Source organism: Bombina bombina, chromosome 11, assembly GCF_027579735.1.
Source record: "Bombina bombina isolate aBomBom1 chromosome 11, aBomBom1.pri, whole genome shotgun sequence".
Classification (NCBI taxonomy): Eukaryota; Metazoa; Chordata; class Amphibia; order Anura; family Bombinatoridae; genus Bombina; species Bombina bombina.
Window position 1 is genome coordinate 185,411,258 of NC_069509.1, and position 26,578 is coordinate 185,437,835.

Genomic DNA, 26,578 nt, shown 5'->3' on the forward strand with positions numbered 1-26,578 from the left:
CGGCGGAGCGAAGAAAGAAGATTGAAGATGCCGCCGGAAGAATGAAGACTTTGCTGCCGCTTGGAGGAAGACGTCGCCGGAGGAAGAATTCGCCCGGATCGGATCAGGAGTTCGGCCCGGTGTGGTGAAGACAAGGTAGGGAGATCTTCAGGGGGGTAGTGTTAGGCTTTTTTAAGGGGGGTTTGGGTGGGTTTAGAATAGGGGTATGTGGGTGGTGGGTTGTAATGGGGGGGGGGTATTGTATTTGTTGTATGCAAAAGAGCTGAATTCTTTGGGGCATGCCCCACAAAAGGCCCTTTTAAGGGCTGGTAAGGTAAAGAGCTTTGAAATTTGTTGAATTTAGAATAGGGCAGGGAATTTTTTTTATTTTGGGGGTTTATTATTTTATTAGGGGGCTTAGAATAGGTGTAATTAGCTTAAATATCTTGTAATCTTTTTTTTATTTTTTGTAATTTAGTGTTTGTTTTTTTTTGTAATTTAGTTTAGTTAATTTAATTGTATTTTTAGATAGATGTTAGTAGTTTATTAAATTTATTGATAGTGTAGGTGTATTTGTAACTTAGGTTAGGATTTATTTTACAGGTAATTGGGTAATTATTTTAACTAGGTAGATATTAAATAGTTAATAACTATTTAATATCTATTATACCTAGTTAAAATAATTAACAATTTACCTGTAAAATAAATATTAACCCTAACATAGCTACAATGTAATTATTAATTATATTGTAGCTATCTTAGGGTTTATTTTATAGGTAAGTATTTAGATTTAAATAGGAACATTTTAGTTTATAAATGAATTAGATTAATTTAATATAAATTTAGTTAGGGTTAGATAGAGTTAATATAGTTAATATAAATACTATAGTAACTATATTAACTATATTAACCCTAATATAATTAGGGTTAATATAGTTAATATATATAATGTAATACCTATATTAACTATAATATACTTAGGGTTAATATAGATAATATAGCTGGCGGCGGGGTAGGTAGATTAAATTAGGGGTTAATCATTTTAATAGAGATGGCGGCGGTGTAAGGGGCTTACATTAGGGGTTAATCATTTTTATATAGGTGGCGGCGGTGTAAGGGGTCAGATTAGGGGATAGATAAGGTAGATGGCGGCGGTTTTAGAGGCTCACAGTAGGGGGTTAGTTTATGTAGATGGCGGCGGGGTCCGGGAGCGGCGGTTTAGGGGGTAATAACTTTATTAGGGATTTCGGGGGGGGGGGGGGATCGCGGTTGACAGGTAGATAGACATTGCGCATGCGTTAGGTGTTAGGTTTATTTTCTAGTTAGTTTAGGGAGTTACGGGGCTCCAATAGTCAGCGTAAGGCTTCTTACGGCTGCTTTTTGTGGCGAGGTGAAAATGGAGTAAGTTTTCTCCATTTTCGCCACGTAAGTCCTTACGCTGCATATTGGATACCAAACTGCGCGGGTTTGGTATACCTGCCTATTGCCCAAAAAACTGCGGGCGACGGCAGAAATATACGCGCGTAACTTCTAGGTTACGCCGTATATGTGATACCAAATCCGCGCAAATATTGGCGTCGCCGGCTTTTGCGGGCGACGCTTTATATCGGATCGACCCCCAGATGTGGCGTTCCTGTTCAAGGTAATCACAATCCAATGTCTGAAAACTTTTCAACATATTTTCAGCACCACTTTTAAGCTATTGAATCTGAAAGGTACTTGGTAAAGTTCCAAACTAGTCTTTGCAACTTACTAGTGAGTATAACAAGACCTTTTGGAACAAAACAGTTGTTGCTTGGGCAAAACAAACTGAAAGTAGCCAAAGACTTCATATAAAAATGTATTTATTATACATGGACACGATATTGCATGCTGTAAATGAGAACTGTTTAACCCCAAGTCCAAAATGGTGTTTTTTAAAGATGCTATTTACTAGACTTGTGCAGCAGCGAATAATTTGTTTCAGGAAAATCATTCAGAACAAATATTTGCTGCACTATTTGATATTCATTTAGTTTAAAACTAAATAACTGTATATTCGGTAACATTTGCATTAGCCCCGCTAATCCTGATCCTAGTTCACTGAGCGCAGAGCTGCGCTTATAGGAGGCTTAGCGAGGCGGATCACAGAACCGGCACTAAAGGACCTTATCCTGTAACGCAGGGTCTGCAGCGCTAAGCATCCTATTAGCGCAGCTCTGGGCTCTGGGAAGGAGGGAGGGGATTAGCGTGCCTTTTGCTGTAAAATACATTTAAAAATTGTACTTGTTTCACTTTCTCCCAGGGAGGTTTGGGTTAAAACTTTTAGGAAATTTAAGTAAGCTTTTGTTTACTTCACCCTCCCCCCTAAGATTCTCAGCAGTCACATGTTTGTAAAAGGTAGATTATCAGTTTCGCATCAACAATTATGATAGGAGAAGCATTCTTTGCAATAGTAACAATGCTGAATCAGTGCTAAACCACCTTAAGGGAAGAGATAAGGACAGACTTCCCCAGTCTCTCTCAACTGCACATGTGCAAACTTAAAGGGACACTGAACCCACATTTTTTCTTTGTGATTCAGATAGAGAAGTAATTTTAAGCAACTTTCTAATTTACTCCTATTATCAATTTGTCTTCGTTCTCTTGCTATCATTATTTGAAAAAGAAGACATCTAAACTTTTTTATTGGTTGATGAATGTATCCACCAATCAGCAAGAACAACCCAGGTTGTTTACCAAAAATGGGCCGGCATCTAATCTAACATTCTTGCATTTCAAATAAAGATACCAAGAGAATGAAGAAAATTTGATAATAGGAGTAAATGAGAAAGTTGCTTAAAATGCCATGCTCTATCTGAATTACGAAATAAAAAATTTGGGTTCAGTGTCCCTTTAATATTGGTTTGTGATTGGTTAGCAAGGGTTCTTTTGTTCTGGGGGGACAGGGAAATGAATAAACATAAAATAATATACTGTTTTCATTGCAAAATTATTCTTATATATGAAGGTTTATAATCATGTAGTTTACAATTTGTGTTTAGTGTCCCTTTAAGGGAAGAGGTAAGGGCAGGCTTTCCCAGTCTCTCTTAACTGCACATGTGCAAACAATTTGTGCTCTATCTAAATGTTAGTTTGTGATTGGTTAGCAAGGGTTCTTTTGTTCTGGGGTACAGGGAAATCAGTGATATAATATATATTCATATTCTTTAAAATAAGTGCATTCGGTCAGATATTTGTTTCATGAAAACATAATGAATATCCGTGTTTTGGCACAAATATGTATTTGTATGGAAACAAATATTTTCTTTTATGTCACGATCTGGTAAAACAAATATCGTGGGATTCTGAAAATCATCGCTACAGTCAAATTTTTATTTGCATATTGTGAAATTAAAGAAGGTTTCTTTTTTTTTTTTTTTTCAATGCCGTTATTATGCAAAGGATAAACCTGTTCTGAACAACTCTATTGTTTCAGTGGAGCAAAACCTGTAATTCTACCCTTTCATGATTTATAGTGCGCACATTTTTAAAAGCTTGTATTTGAAAATGGTATAAATTGTGGTCACTTTCTTTTACAAAATGTAGATCCAGTCTCACAAAATCCTGCTAAATAGCGCACTTGTAATCCAGGCCTTTGTGTTTATAAACAAATACAAAGCCTACAGCAAAATTTGTGTTATTTCCCATTTCTCCAAATCCAAATGTGCATGTGCTTTTAAAACCTTTCGCTTACACTGTGTTTAAATAGAAGCATTTATACTCATACAGGTGTGTTGCAAGCATCCTTTGAATTAAGATGGAAACACACAGGTGCGTTTCAAGTTTGACTATGTTCCTTTAAATGGATATTGAACTTGTATCCTCTTTAATGTGTTCCGAATGTTTTTACCTGCCAGAGTGTATTTAATTGTTTGCAAACAGCTCATTTACCTTAAAGGGACGGTCTAGTTAAAAATAAACTTCCATGAATCAGATAGGGCGGGTAATTTTAAACAACTTTCCTATTCATCATCAATTTTGCTTTGTTCTCTTGGTGTTCTTAGTTGAAAGCTAAACCTAGGTAAGCGCATATGCTAATTTCTTAGCCCTTGAAGGCTGCCTCTTCTCTGAATTCATTTTGACAGTTTTTCCACAACTAGAGGGGGTTAGTTCATGTGAGCCATATAAATAACATTGTGCACTCTGTCAAAAGAACTGGAATAAGGGGCAGTCTGCAGAGGCTTAGATACAAGGTAATCACAGAGGTAAAAAGTGTATTAATATAACTGAGATAAGGAGCAGTCTGCAGAGGCTTAGATACAAGGTAATCACCGAGGTAAAAATTGTATTAATATAACTGAGATAAGGAGCAGTCTGCAGAGGCTTAGATACAAGGTAATCACAGAGGTAAAAAGTATATTAATATAACTGAGATAAGGAGCAGTCTGCAGAGGCTTAGATACAAGGTAATCACAGAGGTAAAAAGTGTATTAATATAACAGTGTTGTTATGCAAAACTGGGGAATGGGTAATAAAGGGATTATCTACCTTTTTAAACAATAAACATTCTGGTTTAGACTGTCCCTTTAATTTGTTATTAGAAATAGCTGATTGTGTCTGTTGTATCCCAACCTACACTGAAAATATGAGTAACAAACATTTTCTCTGTAGAAAAGCTAAGTAAACAGGAGACAATAACACTGATTAAACCAAAAAGAAATGAAGGTAACAATTATCTGTTTGCAGACCTTGATAGCGGTTATACTGAGGTCAATACAAATAGGTGTGCTTCAAGCATGTAAATAGTATCTACAAATAAAGTACTCCTGTTAGTATACAGGGTTTCTCCAAAAAGTTGCACTTTTCTCAGAAAGGATTATAATTTTAAATATTAAGAATAATTTTCAACTTTTGTTTAACAACAGGGGAGCAATTTAAAAAAACAACAAAGTCCCCTTGTTTTTTAAATTGCTCACATGTTGTTAAACCAATATTGAAAATTATTCTTAATATTTTAAATTATAATCCTTTCTGAGAAAAGCACACTACTACTAGGGACTACTATTTAAGGATAGGAGAGGCTCTCTGGCTTCATATTTACTATATCGCTAAATAGATAAATATATCTTACCGTATTTACCTTCCTTAGAAGGGATCATACCTTACTTATAAGAGAGTTCTAATATTTAAATAGATAACTATCTTAATAGACATTAACACCAGTCTAGAAACGCTCCCCTGTCCCAGTACCCCAATATAGATACACTGTAACTTATGCACCAGTATTTGGATTTTATTGTAACATTATTTCAGTTGGTTACAAATATGTAGTGTTTTTCATTTACGTGATAGTGCAGCAAGAAACTTCACTCTTTTGCTGTCTTTTAAATAAATATAAATAAAATTATTTTTTTATGTTTAATCACTGAAAACTACCATTCACTTGAATTGTGCACAGAAGGATACTTTTTGGAGTAACCCTGTATACTCACAGGAGTACTTTATTTGTAAATAAAACTCATTAATCTCCCTGCATTACTAACAGGCTCAGCCCATTGTTATGGGCATCTCCTAGAGAAGAACAGGTAATGGTTTTAATGAAAAAAACAGCTATTTCAAATACAGTAGGTAGAGCAAGTCTTTTGGAACACATTATGAGAAAACAAATGTTATAGTACACTAGTAAGTAATGCCTTTTTAAATGCAAATAAATTAAACACAGAGGCACACTGGTAAATACCTATAAAAGTGTGTACAATGCAAAAACAATATTTTATGTTCTAGTCTTTAACACCATATATCTATTTCTCAGTGTGGTAACCAAGATCACACATTTCTAAAGAAACATTTAAAAACTTGTTAATGTCAAACAGCTTTTCCCCAAATTGACAACCACAACTTGTCAATCTTCACACAACATCAAAGTTATTTTTCTCAGTTGAAAACGTCTATAATTTAATTAAAAAAGACTTTCCTTTTGCATTCATATGTGATGACACACATGTATTTCAGTAAGTCACATGAGAGTCCACATTTGGAAATCACAGAAAAGACCTAACTTCTTGGAAATATTAAAAAAATGTGGAGAGCTGGAGACACAATAATTACCTGTGAAATTCTCTAAATATTATAGCTTGCCCTTATTTTATAGGGCTTTATTCAAAAGCACACGCAGCAATAGGGCTTTATTCAAAAGCACAAGCAGCAATAGGGCTTTATTCAAAAGCACAAGCAGCAATAGGGCTTAATTCAAAAGCACAAGCAGCAATAGGGCTTAATTCAAACGCACACGCAGCAATAGGGCTTTATTCAAAAGCACACGCAGCAATAGGGCTTTATTCAAAAGCACAAGCAGCAATAGGGCTTTATTCAAAAGCACAAGCAGCAATAGGGCTTTATTCAAAAGCACAAGCAGCAATAGGGCTTTATTCAAAAGCACAAGCAGCAATAGGGCTTTATTCAAAAGCACAAGCAGCAATAGAGCTTTATTCAAAAGCACAAGCAGCAATAGGGCTTAATTCAAAAGCACAAGCAGCAATAGGGCTTTATTCAAAAGCACACGCAGCAATAGAGCTTTATTCAAAAGCACAAGCAGCAATAGGGCTTTATTCAAAAGCACAAGCAGCAATAGGGCTTTATTCAAAAGCACACGCAGCAATAGGGCTTTATTCAAAAGCACACGCAGCAATAGGGCTTTATTCAAAAGCACAAGCAGCAATAGGGCTTTATTCAAAAGCACAAGCAGCAATAGGGCTTTATTCAAAAGCACAAGCAGCAATAGGGCTTTATTCAAAAGCACAAGCAGCAATAGGGCTTTATTCAAAAGCACAAGCAGCAATAGGGCTTTATTCAAAAGCACAAGCAGCAATAGGGCTTTATTCAAAAGCACAAGCAGCAATAGGGCTTAATTCAAAAGCACAAGCAGCAATAGGGCTTTATTCAAAAGCACACGCAGCAATAGGGCTTTATTCAAAAGCACACGCAGCAATAGGGCTTTATTCAAAAGCACACGCAGCAATAGGGCTTTATTCAAAAGCACAAGCAGCAATAGGGCTTTATTCAAAAGCACAAGCAGCAATAGGGCTTTATTCAAAAGCACAAGCAGCAATAGGGCTTTATTCAAAAGCACACGCAGCAATAGGGCTTTATTCAAAAGCACAAGCAGCAATAGGGCTTTATTCAAAAGCACAAGCAGCAATAGGGCTTTATTCAAAAGCACACGCAGCAATAGGGCTTTATTCAAAAGCACAAGCAGCAATAGGGCTTAATTCAAAAGCACAAGCAGCAATAGGGCTTTATTCAAAAGCACACGCAGCAATAGGGCTTTATTCAAAAGCACAAGCAGCAATAGGGCTTAATTCAAAAGCACAAGCAGCAATAGGGCTTTATTCAAAAGCACAAGCAGCAATAGGGCTTTATTCAAAAGCACACGCAGCAATAGGGCTTTATTCAAAAGCACAAGCAGCAATAGGGCTTTATTCAAAAGCACAAGCAGCAATAGGGCTTTATTCAAAAGCACAAGCAGCAATAGGGCTTTATTCAAAAGCACAAGCAGCAATAGGGCTTTATTCAAAAGCACAAGCAGCAATAGGGCTTTATTCAAAAGCACAAGCAGCAATAGGGCTTTATTCAAAAGCACAAGCAGCAATAGGGCTTTATTCAAAAGCACACGCAGCAATAGGGCTTTATTCAAAAGCACAAGCAGCAATAGGGCTTTATTCAAAAGCACAAGCAGCAATAGGGCTTAATTCAAAAGCACAAGCAGCAATAGGGCTTAATTCAAAAGCACAAGCAGCAATAGGGCTTAATTCAAAAGCACAAGCAGCATATTTAAAGTGTGTTTGCTTCAATCTGTGCCATATTTTCACTTGTATTTAAAAATAAATTCAGGGACAATATGAAGCCCTTTATTTGAGAGTCTTTAAACAGTGTTTTTTTATTTTAAACCCCCCCCCCAGTATTTTTGTGTGTAATTTAAACTACAGGGTTTAATGTGTACCTAGATACATTAAAGGGACAGTCTACACCAGAACTTTTATTGTTTAAAAAGATAGATAATCCCTTTATTACCCTTTCTCCAATTTTGCATAACCAAGACTTACATTCAGTGCTGACTCATAGGTAACTCCACAGGCATGAGCACAATGTTATATATGGCAAATTTGAATTAATGCCCTCTAGTTGTGAAAAAATGTCAAAATGCATTCAGATAATAGGCGGACTTCAAGGGATAAAACATTAGCATATAAGCCTACCTAGATTTAGCTTTCAACTAAGAATATCAAGAGAACAAAGCAAAATTGATGATAAAAGTAAATTGGAAAGTTGTTTAAAATTACATGCCCTATCCGAATCATGAAAGTTTATTTTTGACTAGACTGTCTCTTTAATAATGGACCTATATTACAAGTGGAGCCCAAAATTGCGATTTTGCGATAGCACTATATTTGTGCTCCACTCAGTAACACCAGCACACGCAAATGTGCACTGATATTACAAGTTAAGTGCAATGCAAATGCAACCTCCTGTCGCATTGCCCGGAAGCATTGTGCACACAAGAGCGTGCTTCCATAGGCTCCAAAGGGAGCCTCGTTTTCATGCTGTGAGACACGGCAGAGAACCTAGTGCAGCTCAGGGGGTAAGTCGCGCAACGTTGGGCAGCAAATTTAAAATATATATGTATATGAATATAGACATATGTTAATGTTTTTGTATGCATATATACACATATTAACACACATATATATAAGCAAATACATATCTATTCATGAGTTTCTATGCATATATACACATATTAACACACACATATATATAAGCAAATACATATCTATTCATGAGTTTCTATGCATATATACACATATTAATACATAAATATATACGTATATAAGCAAATACATATCTATTCATGAGTTTCTATGCATATATACACATATTAACACACACATATATATAAGCAAATACATATCTATTCATGAGTTTCTATGCATATATACACATATTAATACATAAATATATACGTATATAAGCAAATACATATCTATTCATGAGTTTCTATGCATATATACACATATTAATACATAAATATATACGTATATAAGCAAATACATATCTATTCATGAGTTTCTATGCATATATACACATATTAATACATAAATATATACGTATATAAGCAAATACATATCTATTCATGAGTTTCTATGCATATATACACATATTAATACATAAATATATACGTATATAAGCAAATACATATATATTCATGAGTTTCTATGCATATATACACATATTAACACACACATATATATAAGCAAATACATATCTATTCATGAGTTTCTATGCATATATACACATATTAATACATAAATATATACGTATATAAGCAAATACATATCTATTCATGAGTTTCTATGCATATGTACACATATTAACACACATATATATATAAGCAAATACATATCTATTCATGAGTTTCTATGCATATATACACATATTAACACACACATATATATAAGCAAATACATATCTATTCATGAGTTTCTATGCTAATATACACATATTAATACATAAATATATACGTATATAAGCAAATACATATATATTTACAGGGATAACACAGTCCGCATAGACCATTATGTAAAAGCACTTTTCAGTACCATTTTTTTTCTAACACCCCACATCCCCTCAATTTAACCTTATAACTGCTTTGCGCAGTTTTGTTTTTAAAAAATAAAGATGCTACAATTTTATATTTCTTTCATGTAATTAGCAAGAGTCCATGAGCTAGTGACGTATGGGATATACATTCCTACCAGGAGGGGCAAAGTTTCCCAAACCTCAAAATGCCTATAAATACACCCCTCAACACACCCACAAATCAGTTTTACAAACTTTGCCTCCTATGGAGGTGGTGAAGTAAGTTTGTGCTAGATTCTACGTTGATATGCGCTCTGCAGCAGGTTGGAGCCCGGTTTTCCTCTCAGCGTGCAGTGAATGTCAGAGGGATGTGAGGAGAGTATTGCCTATTTGAATGCAGTGATCTCCTTCTACGGGGTCTATTTCATAGGTTCTCTGTTATCGGTCGTAGAGATTCATCTCTTACCTCCCTTTTCAGATCGACGATATACTCTTATATATACCATTACCTCTGCTGATTTTCGTTTCAGTACTGGTTTGGCTTTCTACAAACATGTAGATGAGTGTCCTGGGGTAAGTAAGTCTTATTTTCTGTGACACTCTAAGCTATGGTTGGGCACTTTTTTAATAAAGTTCTAAATATATGTATTCAAACATTTATTTGCCTTGACTCAGGATGTTCAACATTCCTTATTTTCAGACAGTCAGTTTCATATTTGGGATAATGCATTTGAATCAATCATTTTTCTTACCTTAAAAATTTGACTTTTTTTCCCTGTGGGCTGTTAGGCTCGCGGGGGCTGAAAATGCTTCATTTTATTGCGTCATTCTTGGCACGGACTTTTTTGGCGCAAAAAATCTTTTCTGTTTCCGGCGTCATACGTGTCGCCGGAAGTTGCGTCATTTTTTGACGTTCTTTTGCGCCAAAAATGTCAGCGTTCCGGATGTGGCGTCATTTTTGGCGCCAAAAGCATTTAGGCTCCAAATAATGTGGGCGTCTTATTTGGCGCTAAAAAAAAAAAATATGGGCGTCGCTTTTGTCTCCACATTATTTAAGTCTCATTTTTCATTGCTTCTGGTTGCTAGAAGCTTGTTTCTTGGCATTTTTTCCCATTCCTGAAACTGTCATTTAAGGAATTTGATCAATTTTGCTTTATATGTTGTTTTTTCTCTTACATATTGCAAGATGTCTCACGTTGCATCTGAGTCAGAAGATACTTCAGGAAAATCGCTGTCTGGTGCTGGAACTACCAAAGCTAAGTGTATCTGCTGTAAACTTTTGGTAGCTGTTCCTCCAGCTGTTGTTTGTATTAATTGTCATGACAAACTTGTTAATGCAGATAATATTTCCTTTAGTAAAGTACCATTACCTGTTGCAGTTCCATCAACATCTAATGTTCAGAGTGTTCCTGATAACATAAGAGATTTTGTTTCTGAATCCATCAAGAAGGCTATGTCTGTTATTCCTCCTTCTAGTAAACATAAAAAATCTTTTAAAACTTCTCTTTATACAGATGAATTTTTAAATGAACATCATCATTCTGATTCTAATGACTCTTCTGGTTCAGAGGATTCTGTCTCAGAGGTTGATGCTGATAAATCTTCATATTTATTTAAAATGGAATTTATTCGTTCTTTACTTAAAGAAGTACTAATTGCTTTAGAAATTGAGGATTCTGGTCCTCTTGATACTAAATCTAAACATTTAGATAAGGTCTTTAAATCTACTGTGGTTATTCCAGAAGTTTTTCCTGTTCCTGGTGCTATTTCTGAAGTAATTTCCAGAGAGTGGAATAATTTGGGTAATTCATTTACTCCTTCTAAACGTTTTAAGCAATTATATCCTGTGCCATCTGACAGATTAGAATTTTGGGACAAAATCCCTAAAGTTGATGGGGCTATTTCTTCCCTTGCTAAATGTACTACTATTCCTACGGCAGATGGTACTTCGTTTAAGGATCCTTTAGATAGGAAAATGGAATCCTTTCTAAGAAAAGCTTATCTGTGTTCAGGTAATCTTCTTAGACCTGCTATATCATTGGCTGATGTTGCTGCAGCTTCAACTTTTTGGTTGGAAACTTTAGCGCAACAAGTAACAGATCATGATTCTCATAATATTATTATTCTTCTTCAACATGCTAATAATTTTATCTGTGATGCCATTTTTGATATTATCAGAGTTGATGTCAGGTTTATGTCTCTAGCTATTTTAGCTAGAAGAGCTTTATGGCTTAAAACTTGGAATGCTGATATGTCTTCTAAATCAACTCTACTTTCCCTTTCTTTCCAGGGTAACAAATTATTTGGTTCTCAGTTGGATTCTATTATCTCAACTGTTACTGGTGGGAAAGGAACTTTTTTACCACAGGATAAAAAATCTAAGGGTAAAAACAGGGCTAATAATCGTTTTCGTTTCAACAAAGAACAAAAGCCTGATCCTTCTTCCTCAGGAGCAGTTTCAGTTTGGAAACCATCTCCAGTCTGGAATAAATCCAAGCCTTCTAGAAAAGCAAAGCCAGCTTCTAAGTCCACATGAAGGTGCGGCCCTCATTCCAGCTCAACTGGTAGGGGGCAGGTTACGTTTTTTCAAAGAAATTTGGATCAATTCTGTTCACAATCTTTGGATTCAGAACATTGTTTCAGAAGGGTACAGAATTGGTTTCAAGATAAGACCTCCTGCAAAGAGATTTTTTCTTTCCCGTGTCCCAGTAAATCCAGTGAAAGCTCAAGCATTTCTGAAATGTGTTTCAGATCTAGAGTTGGCTGGAGTAATTATGCCAGTTCCAGTTCTGGAACAGGGGCTGGGGTTTTATTCGAATCTCTTCATTGTACCAAAGAAGGAGAATTCCTTCAGACCAGTTCTGGATCTAAAAATATTGAATCGTTATGTAAGGATACCAACATTCAAAATGGTAACTGTAAGGACTATCTTGCCTTTTGTTCAGCAAGGGCATTATATGTCCACAATAGATTTACAGGATGCATATCTGCATATTCCGATTCATCCAGATCACTATCAGTTCCTGAGATTCTCTTTCCTGAACAAGCATTACCAGTTTGTGGCTCTGCCGTTTGGCCTAGCTACAGCTCCAAGAATTTTTACAAAGGTTCTCGGTGCCCTTCTGTCTGTAATCAGAGAACAGGGTATTGTGGTATTTCCTTATTTGGACGATATCTTGGTACTTGCTCAGTCTTTACATTTAGCAGAATCTCATACGAATCGACTTGTGTTGTTTCTTCAAGATCATGGTTGGAGGATCAATTCACTAAAAAGTTCATTGATTCCTCAGACAAGGGTAATCTTTCTGGGTTTCCAGATAGATTCAGTGTCCATGACTCTGTCTTTGACAGACAAGAGACGTCTAAAATTGATTTCAGCTTGTCGAAACCTTCAGTCACAATCATTCCCTTCGGTAGCCTTATGCATGGAAATTCTAGGTCTTATGACTGCTGCATCGGACGCGATCCCCTTTGCTCGTTTTCACATGCGACCTCTTCAGCTCTGTATGCTGAATCAATGGTGCAGGGATTACACAAAGATATCTCAATTAATATCTTTAAAACCGATTGTACGACACTCTCTGACGTGGTGGACAGATCACCATCGTTTAATTCAGGGGGCTTCTTTTGTTCTTCCGACCTGGACTGTAATTTCAACAGATGCAAGTCTTACAGGTTGGGGAGCTGTGTGGGGATCTCTGACGGCACAAGGAGTTTGGGAATCTCAGGAGGTGAGATTACCGATCAATATTTTGGAACTCCGTGCAATTTTCAGAGCTCTTCAGTCTTGGCCTCTTCTGAAGAGAGAATCGTTCATTTGTTTTCAGACAGACAATGTCACAACTGTGGCATACATCAATCATCAAGGAGGGACTCACAGTCCTCTGGCTATGAAAGAAGTATCTCAAATTCTGGTTTGGGCGGAATCCAGCTCCTGTCTAATCTCTGCGGTTCATATCCCAGGTATGGACAATTGGGAAGCGGATTATCTCAGTCGCCAAACGTTGCATCCGGGCGAATGGTCTCTTCACCCAGAGGTATTTCTTCAGATTGTTCAAATGTGGGAACTTCCAGAAATAGATCTGATGGCGTCTCATCTAAACAAGAAACTTCCCAGGTATCTGTCCAGATCCCGGGATCCTCAGGCAGAGGCAGTGGATGCATTATCACTTCCTTGGAAGTATCATCCTGCCTATATCTTTCCGCCTCTAGTTCTTCTTCCAAGAGTAATCTCCAAGATTCTGAAGGAATGCTCGTTTGTTCTGCTGGTAGCTCCGGCATGGCCTCACAGGTTTTGGTATGCGGATCTTGTCCGGATGGCCTCTTGCCAACCGTGGACTCTTCCGTTAAGACCAGACCTTCTGTCGCAAGGTCCTTTTTTCCATCAGGATCTCAAATCCTTAAATTTAAAGGTATGGAGATTGAACGCTTGATTCTTGGTCAAAGAGGTTTCTCTGACTCTGTGATTAATACTATGTTACAGGCTCGTAAATCTGTATCTAGAGAGATATATTATAGAGTCTGGAAGACTTATATTTCTTGGTGTCTTTCTCATCATTTTTCTTGGCATTCTTTTAGAATACCGAGAATTTTACAGTTTCTTCAGGATGGTTTAGATAAGGGTTTGTCCGCAAGTTCCTTGAAAGGACAAATCTCTGCTCTTTCTGTTCTTTTTCACAGAAAGATTGCTAATCTTCCTGATATTCATTGTTTTGTACAAGCTTTGGTTTGTATAAAACCTGTCATTAAGTCAATTTCTCCTCCTTGGAGTTTGAATTTGGTTCTGGGGGCTCTTCAAGCTCCTCCTTTTGAACCCATGCATTCATTGGACATTAAATTACTTTCTTGGAAAGTTTTGTTCCTTTTGGCGATCTCTTCTGCCAGAAGAGTCTCTGAATTATCTGCTCTTTCTTGTGAGTCTCCTTTTCTGATTTTTCATCAGGATAAGGCGGTGTTGCGAACTTCTTTTCAATTTTTACCTAAGGTTGTGAATTCCAACAACATTAGTAGAGAAATTGTGGATCCTTCATTATGTCCTAATCCTAAGAATTCTAAGGAGAAATCGTTGCATTCTTTGGATGTTGTTAGAGCTTTGAAATATTATGTTGAAGCTACTAAATTTTTCCGAAAGACTTCTAGTCTATTTGTTATCTTTTCCGGTTCTAGAAAAGGCCAGAAAGCTTCTGCCATTTCTTTGGCATCTTGGTTGAAATCTTTAATTCATCATGCCTATGTTGAGTCGGGTAAAACTCCGCCTCAAAGGATTACAGCTCATTCTACTAGGTCAGTTTCTACTTCCAGGGCGTTTAGGAATGAAGCTTCGGTTGATCAGATTTGCAAAGCAGCAACTTGGTCCTCTTTGCATACTTTTACTAAATTCTACCATTTTGATGTGTTTTCTTCTTCTGAAGCAGTTTTTGGTAGAAAAGTACTTCAGGCAGCGGTTTCAGTTTGAATCTTCTTATGTTTTCATTAAACTTTATTTTGGGTGTGGATTATTTTCAGCAGGAATTGGCTGTCTTTATTTTATCCCTCCCTCTCTAGTGACTCTTGCGTGGAAAGATCCACATCTTGGGTAGTCATTATCCCATACGTCACTAGCTCATGGACTCTTGCTAATTACATGAAAGAAAACATAATTTATGTAAGAACTTACCTGATAAATTCATTTCTTTCATATTAGCAAGAGTCCATGAGGCCCACCCTTTTTGTGGTGGTTATGATTTTTTTGTATAAAGCACAATTATTCCAATTCCTTATTTTATATGCTTTCGCACTTTTTTCTTATCACCTCACTTCTTGGCTATTCGTTAAACTGATTTGTGGGTGTGGTGAGGGGTGTATTTATAGGCATTTTGAGGTTTGGGAAACTTTGCCCCTCCTGGTAGGAATGTATATCCCATACGTCACTAGCTCATGGACTCTTGCTAATATGAAAGAAATGAATTTATCAGGTAAGTTCTTACATAAATTATGTTTTTAGGGAAACTGTGGGAATGTCTAATCTAGCCCTAGATATTTAAAGAGACGTGATTTTTTTCTCTCCTTTTAATGTTTATTCCAATGATCCATTTTACTTGCTGGGATTTATTAAATAGTTTACAGATCACTACTTTAAACCTTGATTTTGTCATTTGAAATAGCTGTTTTCAATACTTAAAGGGATATGAAGCCCAACATTTTTCTTTTATTATTCAGTCAGAACATTTGATTTTAAACAACTTTCCAATTTGCTTCTATAATCTAAATTGCTTCATTCTCTTGGTATCATTAGTTGAAAAACATATCTAGGTAGGCTTAGGGTCAGCAATGCATTACTAGGAGTTAGCTGCTGATTGGTGGCTGCACAAAAATGCCTCTTTTCATTGGTTCATCAGATGTCTTCAGATAGCTCCCAGTAGTGCACAGCTGCTGCTAAGAGATAATGATAACTTTACATTGTTCTAAGTAGAGTATCACTGTGTTTATTGTTCTGTATTTTATTAACACATTTCAGTGTGACTGCAATATTAGAAGTAAAACTACGCTGTAATACATCAAGCGCATACAATAGTTAATTCATGCACACAATGTCACTGTATAATTAGGGGTGCAGTTTCCTCCTCCTCCGTATGCGGGACAAGTCTTTATGCACCAAATCATGTGACCCGCCTTCTCTTTTATTTAAATGTTTGGCTTTTCTTCCCATAGTAGCATCCCTATTGCAGGGTTTTCACCGTTAGTTCTCAGAAACCGCTAATGTAAAATGTAAAGATTTCTCTACCTAAACTTATCTGTGTTTCATTCACTGTAATTGTCTGACGTATTCACAGATAAGTACTGATAAAGGTTTATTATTAAGGTTTTTTTTTGTTCTTTATTAGCAATGTTGATCAGATACATACGCCTAGATTACGAGTCTTGCGTTAGCCTTAAAAAGCAGCGTTGAGAGGTCCCAACGCTGCTTTTAATGCCCGCTGGTATTACGAGTCTTGCAGGTACATGTGTACCGCTCACTTTTTTTCCGCAACTTGAACATACCGCAAATCCCCTTACGTCAATTGCGTATCCCATACTTTCAATGGGATTTTCCTAACGCCGGTATTATGAGTCTTAGAAAAAGTGAGCGGTACAGCCTCTCCTGTCAAGACTCCTACCGCATTTAAAAGTCAGTAGTTAAGAGTTTTATGGGCTAACACCGTAACATAAAACTCTTAACTAAAGTGCTAAAAAGTACACTATCACCCATAAACTACCTATTAACCCCTAAACTGAGGCCCCCCTCACATCGCAAACAGTTAAATAAAATGTTTAACCCCTAATCTGCCGGCTGGACATCGCCGCCACTTTAATAAATATATTAACCCCTAAACCGCCGCACTCCTGCCTCGCAAACACTAGTTAAATATTATTAACCCCTAATCTGCCGTCTCTAACATCGCCGACACCTACCTACATTTATTAACCCCTAATCTGCCGCCCACAACATCGCCGACACTATACTAAATGTATTGACTCCTAAACCTAAGTCTAACCCTAACCCTACCACCCCCATAACTTAAATATAATTAAAAAACATCTAAATAAAATTACTATTATTAACTAACGGCTAGATTACGAGTTTTTGTCGGTAATGGTGTGCGGTGCTAACGCTCCTTTTTTTCTCACTGCTCACTTAAGACAGCGCTGGTATTATGAGTTTTCTGAAAGCCGGCGTTAGCCTCAGAAAAGTGAGCCTTGAGCAAAATTTAGCTCCACATCTCACTGTTATACCAGCGCTGCTTACGGTAGCGGTAAGCTGGCTAAACGTGCTCGTGCACGATTTCCCCATAGCAAACAATGGGGCTGAGCCGGCTGAAAAAAAACCCTAACACCTAACACCCGAACATGAACCCCGAGTCTAAATACCCCTATTCTTACACTTATTAACCCCTAATCTGCCGCCCCCGACATCGTCGCCACCTGCATTATATTATTAACCCCTAATCTGCCGCTCCGGACACCGCAGCCACCTACATTATACCTTTGAACCCCTAATCTGCTGACCCCAACATCGCCAAAACCTACATTTTATTTATTAACCCCTAATCTGCCGCCCCCAACGTCGCTGCAACTATAATAAAGTTATTAACCCCTAAACCTAAGTCTAACCCTAACCCTAACCCCCCCTAATTTAAATATAATTTAAAATAATCTAAATAAAATTACTACAATTAAATAAATTATTCCTATTTAAAACTAAATACTTACCTATAAAATAAACCCTAAATTAGCTACAATATAACTAATAGTTACATTGTAGCTAGCTTAGGGTTTATTTTTATTTTACAGGCAACTTTGTATTTATTTTAACTAGGTAGAATAGTTATTAAATAGTTATTAACTATTTAATAACTACCTAGCTAAAATAAGTACAAATTTACCTGTAAAATAAACCCTAACCTAAATTACAATTACACCTAACACTACACTATAATTAAATTAATTACCTAAACTAACTACAATTAATTACAATTAAATTAAAAAAAAAAAAAAAAAAAAAGTACGAAAAAAAATACAGAAAATAATAAAATAATTACAAGAATTTTAAACTAATTACACCTAATCTAATCCCCCTAATAAAATAAAAAAGCCCCCCAAAATAATAAAAATACCTACCCTATACTAAATTACAAATAGCCCTTAAAAGGGCCTTTTGCAGGGCATTGCCCCAAAGTAATCAGCTCTTTTACATGTAAAAAAAAATTCAATACCCCCTCAACATTAAAACCCACCACCCACACACCCAACCCTACTCTAAAACCCACCCAATACCCCCTTAATAAAACCTAAAACTAACCCCTTCAAGATCACCCTACCTTGAGACGTCTTCACCCAACCGGGCACAAGTGGTCCTCCAGGCGGCCAGAAGTCTTCATCCTATCCGGGCAGAAGAGGACCTCCAGACGGGCAGCAGTCTTCATCCAGGCGGCATCTTCTATCTTCATCCATCCGGAGCGGAGTGGGTCCATCTTGAAGCCAACCGATGCAGAGCATCCTCTTCTTCCTCCGACTCCCGACGAATGAAGGTTCCTTTAAATGACCATAAAGGAAGGATGCCAGTAAACGAAGTAAAAATTATAAACTTTATTTGAGTAATTTAAAAGTGATGGGACAACATATCCCCCTAACTAACAAAGACTAACATGTTTCGGCGTGAGCCGTATTCACAGTCCTTAAAAATTTCAATTAGTGCATTCATTTAAAAAGCCCTCACTGGGCTACTATTGGTTCAAGGAAAATTTCATACTATTAACCCTTAATGGTACTGGGGATAAGTAATGTATCCAATATTTAATTTGAACATTTGCAAAACTAGCATATATATATGGATACCAAATCTTTGCCATAATTCATTTGTTAAAGTTATATTTGTTAACCACCATAAATACTATATTAATAAACTTAATATATTTGCAGATATAATTTACTCCTATATGCATGATTAAATTTAAATGTGATCTCTAATGCCATTTGATAGGAACTATTGTACAATAGCAGCTTTTTATATGATTGTTGCTTAACCTTTCAAAAGGGGGGATTACCCTACAGCTCAGCTGCGTAGCGTTGACAGACCGGGGTCTGGGAGCACCAGGAGGCACCAATAAACAGCAACAGAGGTGGTGAGAAAATGTGTTATTATCCCATATTACAGCACGGCTGTCTAATTGGGGGTTCTGAAGAGAATACTAAGATTCAAATAATAAGTAAAGAGACTGTCTTAATGAAAGTTGAATAATATGTAATATATACAAGCAGAAAAGCTGATTAAGCAAACTAAAGGGGATCTATTTCTACTTATTTTTCATCTTAAAGTGTGTTAAAACAGCAAAACAGCAAGCAGAGAAATGTATCTAAAAAGCTACTGATTATATATATATATACCATTTTTTCTATTTTTTATATTTTATTATTGGATTGACAGCTGGAATCTTATTTCAATTACCAATATAGACGTGCAACTAGCTAAGTGCCTGAGGGAATTTTCTTTGCTTTTTCCTTTAAATGACGTCATCCAAGATGGCGTCCCTTGAATTCCGATTGGCTGATAGGATTCTATCAACCAATCGGAATTAAGGTAGGAAAAATGATATTGGCTGATGCAATCAGCCAATAGAATTGAAGTTCAATCCTATTGGCTGATCCAATCAGACAATAGGATTGAGCTCGCATTCTATTGGCTGTTCCAATTAATAAATGTAGGTAGGTGTCGGCGATGTTAGGGACAGCAAATTAGGGGTTAATAAAATGTAACTAATGTTTGCGAGGTGGTAGTGCGGTGGTTTAGGGGTTAATATATTTATTAAAGTGACGGCGATGTCCGGTCGGCAGATTAGGGGTTATTTTAGTGTTTGTGATGTGGGGGGGACCTCGGTTTAGGGGTTAATAGGTAGTTTATGGGTGTTAGTGTACTTTTTAGCACTTTAGTTAAGAGATTTATGTTACTGCGTTAGCCCATAAAACTCTTAACTACTGACTTTTAAATGCGGTAGGAGTCTGGACAGGAGAGGGTGTACTGCTCACTTTTTCCAAGACTCGTAATACCGGCGTTAGGAAAATCCCATTGAAAAGATAGGATACGCAATTAACGTAAGGGGATTTGCGGTATGTTAAAATGGAGGGAAAAAAGTGAGCGGTACACCTGTACCTGTCAGACTCGTAATACCAGCGGGCGTTAAAAAGCAGCGTTGGGATCCCTCAATGCTGCTTTTTAAGGCTAACGCAAAACTCGTAATCTAGGTGTAAATTATTCCTATTTAAAACTAAATACTTACCTATAAAATAAACTCTAAGCTAGCTACAATATAACTAATAGTTATGTTGTAGCCATCTTAGGGTTTATTTTTATTTTACAGGCAACTTTGTATTTATTTTAACTAGGTACAATAGTTATTAAATAGTTATTAACTATTTAATAACTACCTAGTTAAAATAAAGACAAATTTACCTGTAAAATAAAGCCTAACCTAAGTTACAATTACACCTAACACTACACTATAATTAAATTAATTACCTAAATTAACTACAATTAATTACAATTAAATTAAATAAACTAAAGTACGGAAAAAAACAAACACTAAATTACAGAAAATAATAAAATAATTACAAGTTTTTTAAACTAATTACACCTAATCTAATCCCCCTAATAAAATAAAAAAGCCCTACCCTATACTAAATTACAAATAGCCCTTAAAAGGGCCTTTTGCGGGGCATTGCCCCAAAGTAATCAGCTCTTGTACCTGTAAAAAAAAAATACAATACCCCCCAACATTACAACCCACCACCCACACACCCAACCCTACTCTAAAACCCACCCAATCCCCCCTTAATAAAACCTAACACTAACCCCTTGAAGATCACCCTACCTTGAGACGTCTTCACCCAACCGGGCAGAAGTGGTCCTCCAGATGGGCAGAAGTCTTCATCCTATCCGGGCAGAAGAGGTCCTCCAGACGGGCAGAAGTCTTCATCCAGACGGCATCTTCTATCTTCATCCATCCGGAGCGGGTCCATCTTCAAGACACCCGACGCAGAGCATCCACTTCGTTCGACGGCGACTGGAACAATGACGGGTTCTTTAAATGACGTCATCCAAGATGTTAGGTGTAGACATAAATGTTATTTCCCCATAGGAATCAATGGGGCTGTGTTAGGAGCTGAACACTGCTTTTTACAGGTGTTAGATTTTTTTTCAGCCAGCTCTGCCCCATTGATTCCTATGGGGAAATCGTGCACGAGCCGTAAGCAGCACTGGTATTACAGTGAGATTTGGAGCTAAATTTTGCTCTACGCTCACTTTTCTGCAGCCGGGTTTTTAAAAACTCGTAATACCAGCGCTGTTTGTAGGTGAGCGGTTAGCAGAAACTGCTTGTTAGCACCGCACAGCTTACCGACAAAACTCGTAATCTAGCCAATAGTGAATATATAAGCATTCCATCCATGTTTAATGGTGCTTTCTATAGGAGTAACATGTATATGTATTTTATTGGGGGAAACATTGCCTGCAGTTTCTAATTTTAAAAGGACTCTCCTCCATCTTATATACACCTTTTGACTTATATCAGTCTTGCCAGCCTTTCAGTGATGAGATATTTAATTGAAAGAAACCTACTGACTGTACAGTGAAACTGTTACAACACAGAAACCAGTTTTACTTTTATTAAATTAACATTTTATGTTGTGTAAGCTTTGAATACACACCCGCTCCCTACTGCAGAGACACAAGTTCACTGGCCATGTGGGCAGATTTCCATCCAAAAGGGAGGAGAGTCCACGGCTTCATTCATTACTTGTGGGAATTAAGAACCTGGCCACCAAAGCCAAAGCCAAAGGCTTAAATACCTCCCCCACTCCCCTCATCCCCCAGTCATTCTTTGCCTTTCTTTACAGGAGGATGGCAGAGAAGTGCAAGAAGTTTCGAAGTAGTCTCTTATGGTGGGTAGTACTCTTCGGAATGGAACTGGAGTTTTAAGTAGTCCTGTCAGCCTCTCAGTGAGAGCCTGGGTGACAGTTAGAGTCCGAAGATGCAGGGAGAGTCTTTCTGCCAAGCCATCCCGACTCATTTTAACAGCTCCCCAAGCAATCAGAGTTGATGAGTTTCGCTGCCTGATTTCTGCACTCAAGTCCATGTCGGGAGTGATGCTACTACCTGTCACACTTGAAGGGCTGTGTTCCTGTTCCATGGCATAGATTCTGGTAAGATCGTTTCATTTTTTACTACATAATGATAACACAGAAGACAGGGTCACAGTGTGGTGCCTTTTATCTTTAAGGAATCAAAGGGTTAATATTCCTGGTAAGGGGATTATTGAACAGGGGGGTTTATACATGATAATGTTTATTGTGTTATTGCTGCGTTATATGTGAGATGAGGCTCTGGCAATATGTGGAACTCAGGTTGTCTTCTGGGATTATTTGCGCGGCTGATTTTGGTGCGTTTACTCCTTAGTGCAGAGGCGATCCTGCAAGGCAGTTTCTGTAGTCCGGGTCATAGGAGGTGGTGAGTGGAGGTATAAAGGTGTCTGTTTATTAAGCTATGCTAGTCCATAATGAAAGTTCAAGTTATGGAGGACTCTGATGCGTTAGAGGGTTCTCCCTCTTTAACAAAGTCTCATTCCTGTGTTTATTGTCAGGAGGTTCTTGCTCAACTATGTTCCACATGCCTTGATAAAGTTGCGACATCTAAGAGTAAATGGATGTCTAGCACAACTGAGCCATCCACCTCTGAGAGTTCCCCATCCCGTGAGGTGCGTTCCCTACTTTCATCTCCGATTGCACATGCAGCGCCCCCAGGGTCCAACCGTTACTACTTCCGGAGAGATTCGTTGGCCGTCAGATTTTGCCGATCAACTGCCAACGGCGGTATTATCGAAAGTGATCCATGCCTTACAACGTTCTGCTAAGCGCAAGCGTAGGGCGTATCATGGCGGCCCGGCCCAGGGGTTGTCTACACCTATAGAAATAACAGAGGCATTATACGATGATGAGGCCCACTCCGACTCTTCAGAGGTGGCTCCTTCTGGGTCAGAGTCAGTGTCATCTAAGCCTGATTTTAGGTTTAGGATAGAGAATTTGCGCTTTTTGCTGAAGCAGGTACTGGCTACTCTGGAGCTTCCGGAGGAACCTTTGATTCCTAAGCTTGATAAGGTATACAAGGACAGGGTGGTGCCTCAGACCTTCCCAGTTCCTGTTAAGATGGCTAATATTATTAAGAATGAATGGGAGCGATTAGGTTCTTCCTTTTCCCCTTTTTCTTCCTTTAAGAAACTGTTAATCATTCCGGACTCTCAGCTTGAGCTGTGGTGGACTGTCCCTAAGGTGGATGGTGCTATCTCCACACTTGCGAAGCAGACAACTATTCCTCTTGAGGATAGTGCATCGTTTAAAGAGCCCATGGATAAAAAGTTGGAAAACATGTTAAGGAAAATGTTTCAGCACACAGGGTTTGTTTTTCAACCGGCAGCGGCTGTAGCCGCGGTTTCCAGAGCTGCGACATATTGGTGTGAGTCCCTGTGTGATATGGTCGAAGGGGAGACATCCATTGACAAGATACAGGAGAAGATTAAGGCGTTGAGGGTCGCCAATTCTTTCATTTGTGATGCCAATATGCAACTTATTCGCCTGAACGCAAAGGTGTCAGAATTTTCTGTTTTAGCTCGCAGGGCTCTGTGGCTAAAGTCTTGGTCTGCGGACATGACCTCTAAGTCGAGGCTGTTGTCCCTGCCTTCTCAAGGAAAGATTCTGTTCAGTCCAGGATTGGATTCGATCATATCTATGGTTACAGGAGGCAATGAAGCTTTCCTACCGCAGGATAAGAAAGCTAAGCTTAAAGGATCTACTTTTCATCCCTTTTGTGCGGACAAGGCCCAGCGCCAGCAGCCTGCCATGAAAGCGGATCAGTCCAAGGGAACTTGGAACCATGCTCAGTCTTGGAACAAGTCCAAGCAGAACAAGAAGCCAGCCGAGACATAATTGGCATGAAGGGGTGGCCCCCGACCGGTCTCAGGACCAAGTAGGTGGCAGATTGTCTCTCTTCTCCAAAGCCTGTTTGCACAACATTCAGGACCCTTGGGTTCTGGAGGTTGTCGCCCAGGGTTACAGGATAAGATTCCGGTCCCATCCGCCCAGGGGCAGATTCCTCCTGTCAAACCTGTCTTCAAGACCGGAAAAGAGAGAGGCCTTTCTAGAAGGTGTGAGGGATCTCTCCTCTCTAGGTGTTATCGTACCAGTACCCCAAGCAGAAAGGGGTCTAGTGTACTATTCAAATATTTTTGTAGTTCCAAAGAAAGAGGTCTGGATCTAAAGGGTTTAAATAAGTTTCTGCAAACGTTTCTTCAAAATGGAAAGGATCAGATCTATTTTGCCCCTAGTTCAGGAGGGGCAGTTCATGACGACAATAGACTTGAAGGACGCTTACCTTCACGTTCCAATTCACAGGGACCATTTCAAGTTCCTGAGATTTGAGTTTCTGGACCAACACTTCCAGTTTGTGGCCCTTCCTTTCGGTCTGGCGACGGCCCTGAGAGTCTTCACAAAGGTTCTGGGGGCGTTACATGCAGTTGCCACCTCCAGAGGCATTGCTGTTGCGCCCTATCTGGACGACATCCTAGTCCAGGTGCCGTCATTAAGTCTCGCAGAGGATCACTCACTCACTTCTTCTTTTGCTCCAATCTCACGGTTGGATGATCAACTTAGGAAAGAGTTCCCTGGATCCCAGCAACAGGGTATAGTTCCTGGGCACGATAATATACTCAAAATCCATGAAGATTTTTCTCACAGATCAGTGACCCAGGGGCAGAATAGATCTGATCATTTCCATTTTGAATGATGGAACAGCCAGAAACTTATTTAAACACTTTAGATCCAGCCATCTTTCTTTGGAACTACAAAAATATTTGAATAGTACACTAGACCTCTTTCTGCTTGGGGTACTGGTATGATAACACCTAGAGAGGAGAGATCCCTCACAAATTCTAGAAAGGCCTCTCTCTTTTCTGGTCTTGAAGATAGGTTTGACAGGAGGAATCTGCCCCTGGGTGGATGGGACCTGAACCCTATCCTGTAAACCTGGGCGACAACCTCCAGAACCCAAGGGTCCTGAATGTCCTGCAACAGGCTTCAGAAAAGAGAGACAATCTGCCCCCTTCATGCCAATTTTGTCTCGGTGGGCTGCTTGTTCTGCTCCAAGACTGAGCAGGCTTCCAAGTTCCCTTGGACTGATCCGCTTTCATGGCAGGCTGCTGGCGCTGGGCCTTGTCCGCACAAAAGGGATGAAAAGTAGATCCTTTAGGCTTAGCCTTCTTATCCTGCAGTAGGAAAGCTCCCTTGCCTCCCGTAACCAGGGAAATGATCAAATCCAATCCTGGACCGAGCAGAATCTTTCCTTGAAAAGGCAGGGACAACAGCCTCGACTTAGAGGTCATGTCCGCAGACCAAGACTTTAGCCACAGAGCTGTTATACTTTGTTGGCGTGCATGCCTTTTAGTGCTTACAATAAAGAAGCTTTTTAAATTGAAGCAAGGAGTGGTGGTTCGTTTTTGCACTTTACCCTGAGCTTCCCACAGTGTGCGAGGACTCGGCTGTCTTAGATGTTCATTTCAATTGGGGGAAGAGGTGACGTTCCCTGTATACCCTGTGCACCTAACCAGACCGGAACTATCCCCTTTGTTACGGCTCCTGTGGGGAGCACTGAGCAGGAGACACAGAGTGGTGCTGCATAGGCAGTAGAGACACAGCGCGACACACAGGGTGAGTGAAACCGCAAGTTCCCTGAAGCGTTTACCAACTGATTTGCTTTAGCCACAGAACCCTGCAAGCTAAAATAGAAAATCCTGACACCTTTGCATTCAGGCGAATAATTTGCATTCTGGAACTTTGAGCGATTTGCAATGCTCTGAAGGCATGGCCTCCTCTGGGGTCGTTCAACTTAATCAAATTCCAGACCGAAAACATTACCTCGGTGGCTTACATCAACCATCAGGGGGGTACGAGAAGCTCCCTAGCTATGAGGGAGGTGTCTTGGATTTTGGAGTGGTTGGAGTCCCACAACTGCTTGCTCTCAGCGATCCACTTTCCAGGTGTGGACAACTGGGAAGCGGACTTTCTCAGTGGGCAATTCTTCTATCCGGGGGAATGGTCTCCCCACCCCGAGGTGTTTGCGAAGATTTGTCTCAGATGGGGAACGCCGGAAATAGATCTCATGGCGTGTGCAGACTCAATTGCAAGCTACCCAGATATGGGTCGAGGTCAAGGGATCCCCAGGCACTAATTTGGGGTTTCTTCCAAGGTGGTGTCTAACCGTAACATCAATCAGGAAATAGCACTTCCTTCTTTGTGTCCTAACCCCTCCTCTTCTAAGGAGAGGTTACTTCATAACTTGGATGTGGTTCGTGCCTTGAAGTTCTATCTTGAGGCTACAAAAGATTTCAGACAGTCTACATCTCTTTTTGTGGTGTATTCAGGGAAGTGCAGGGGGCAAAGAGCCTCT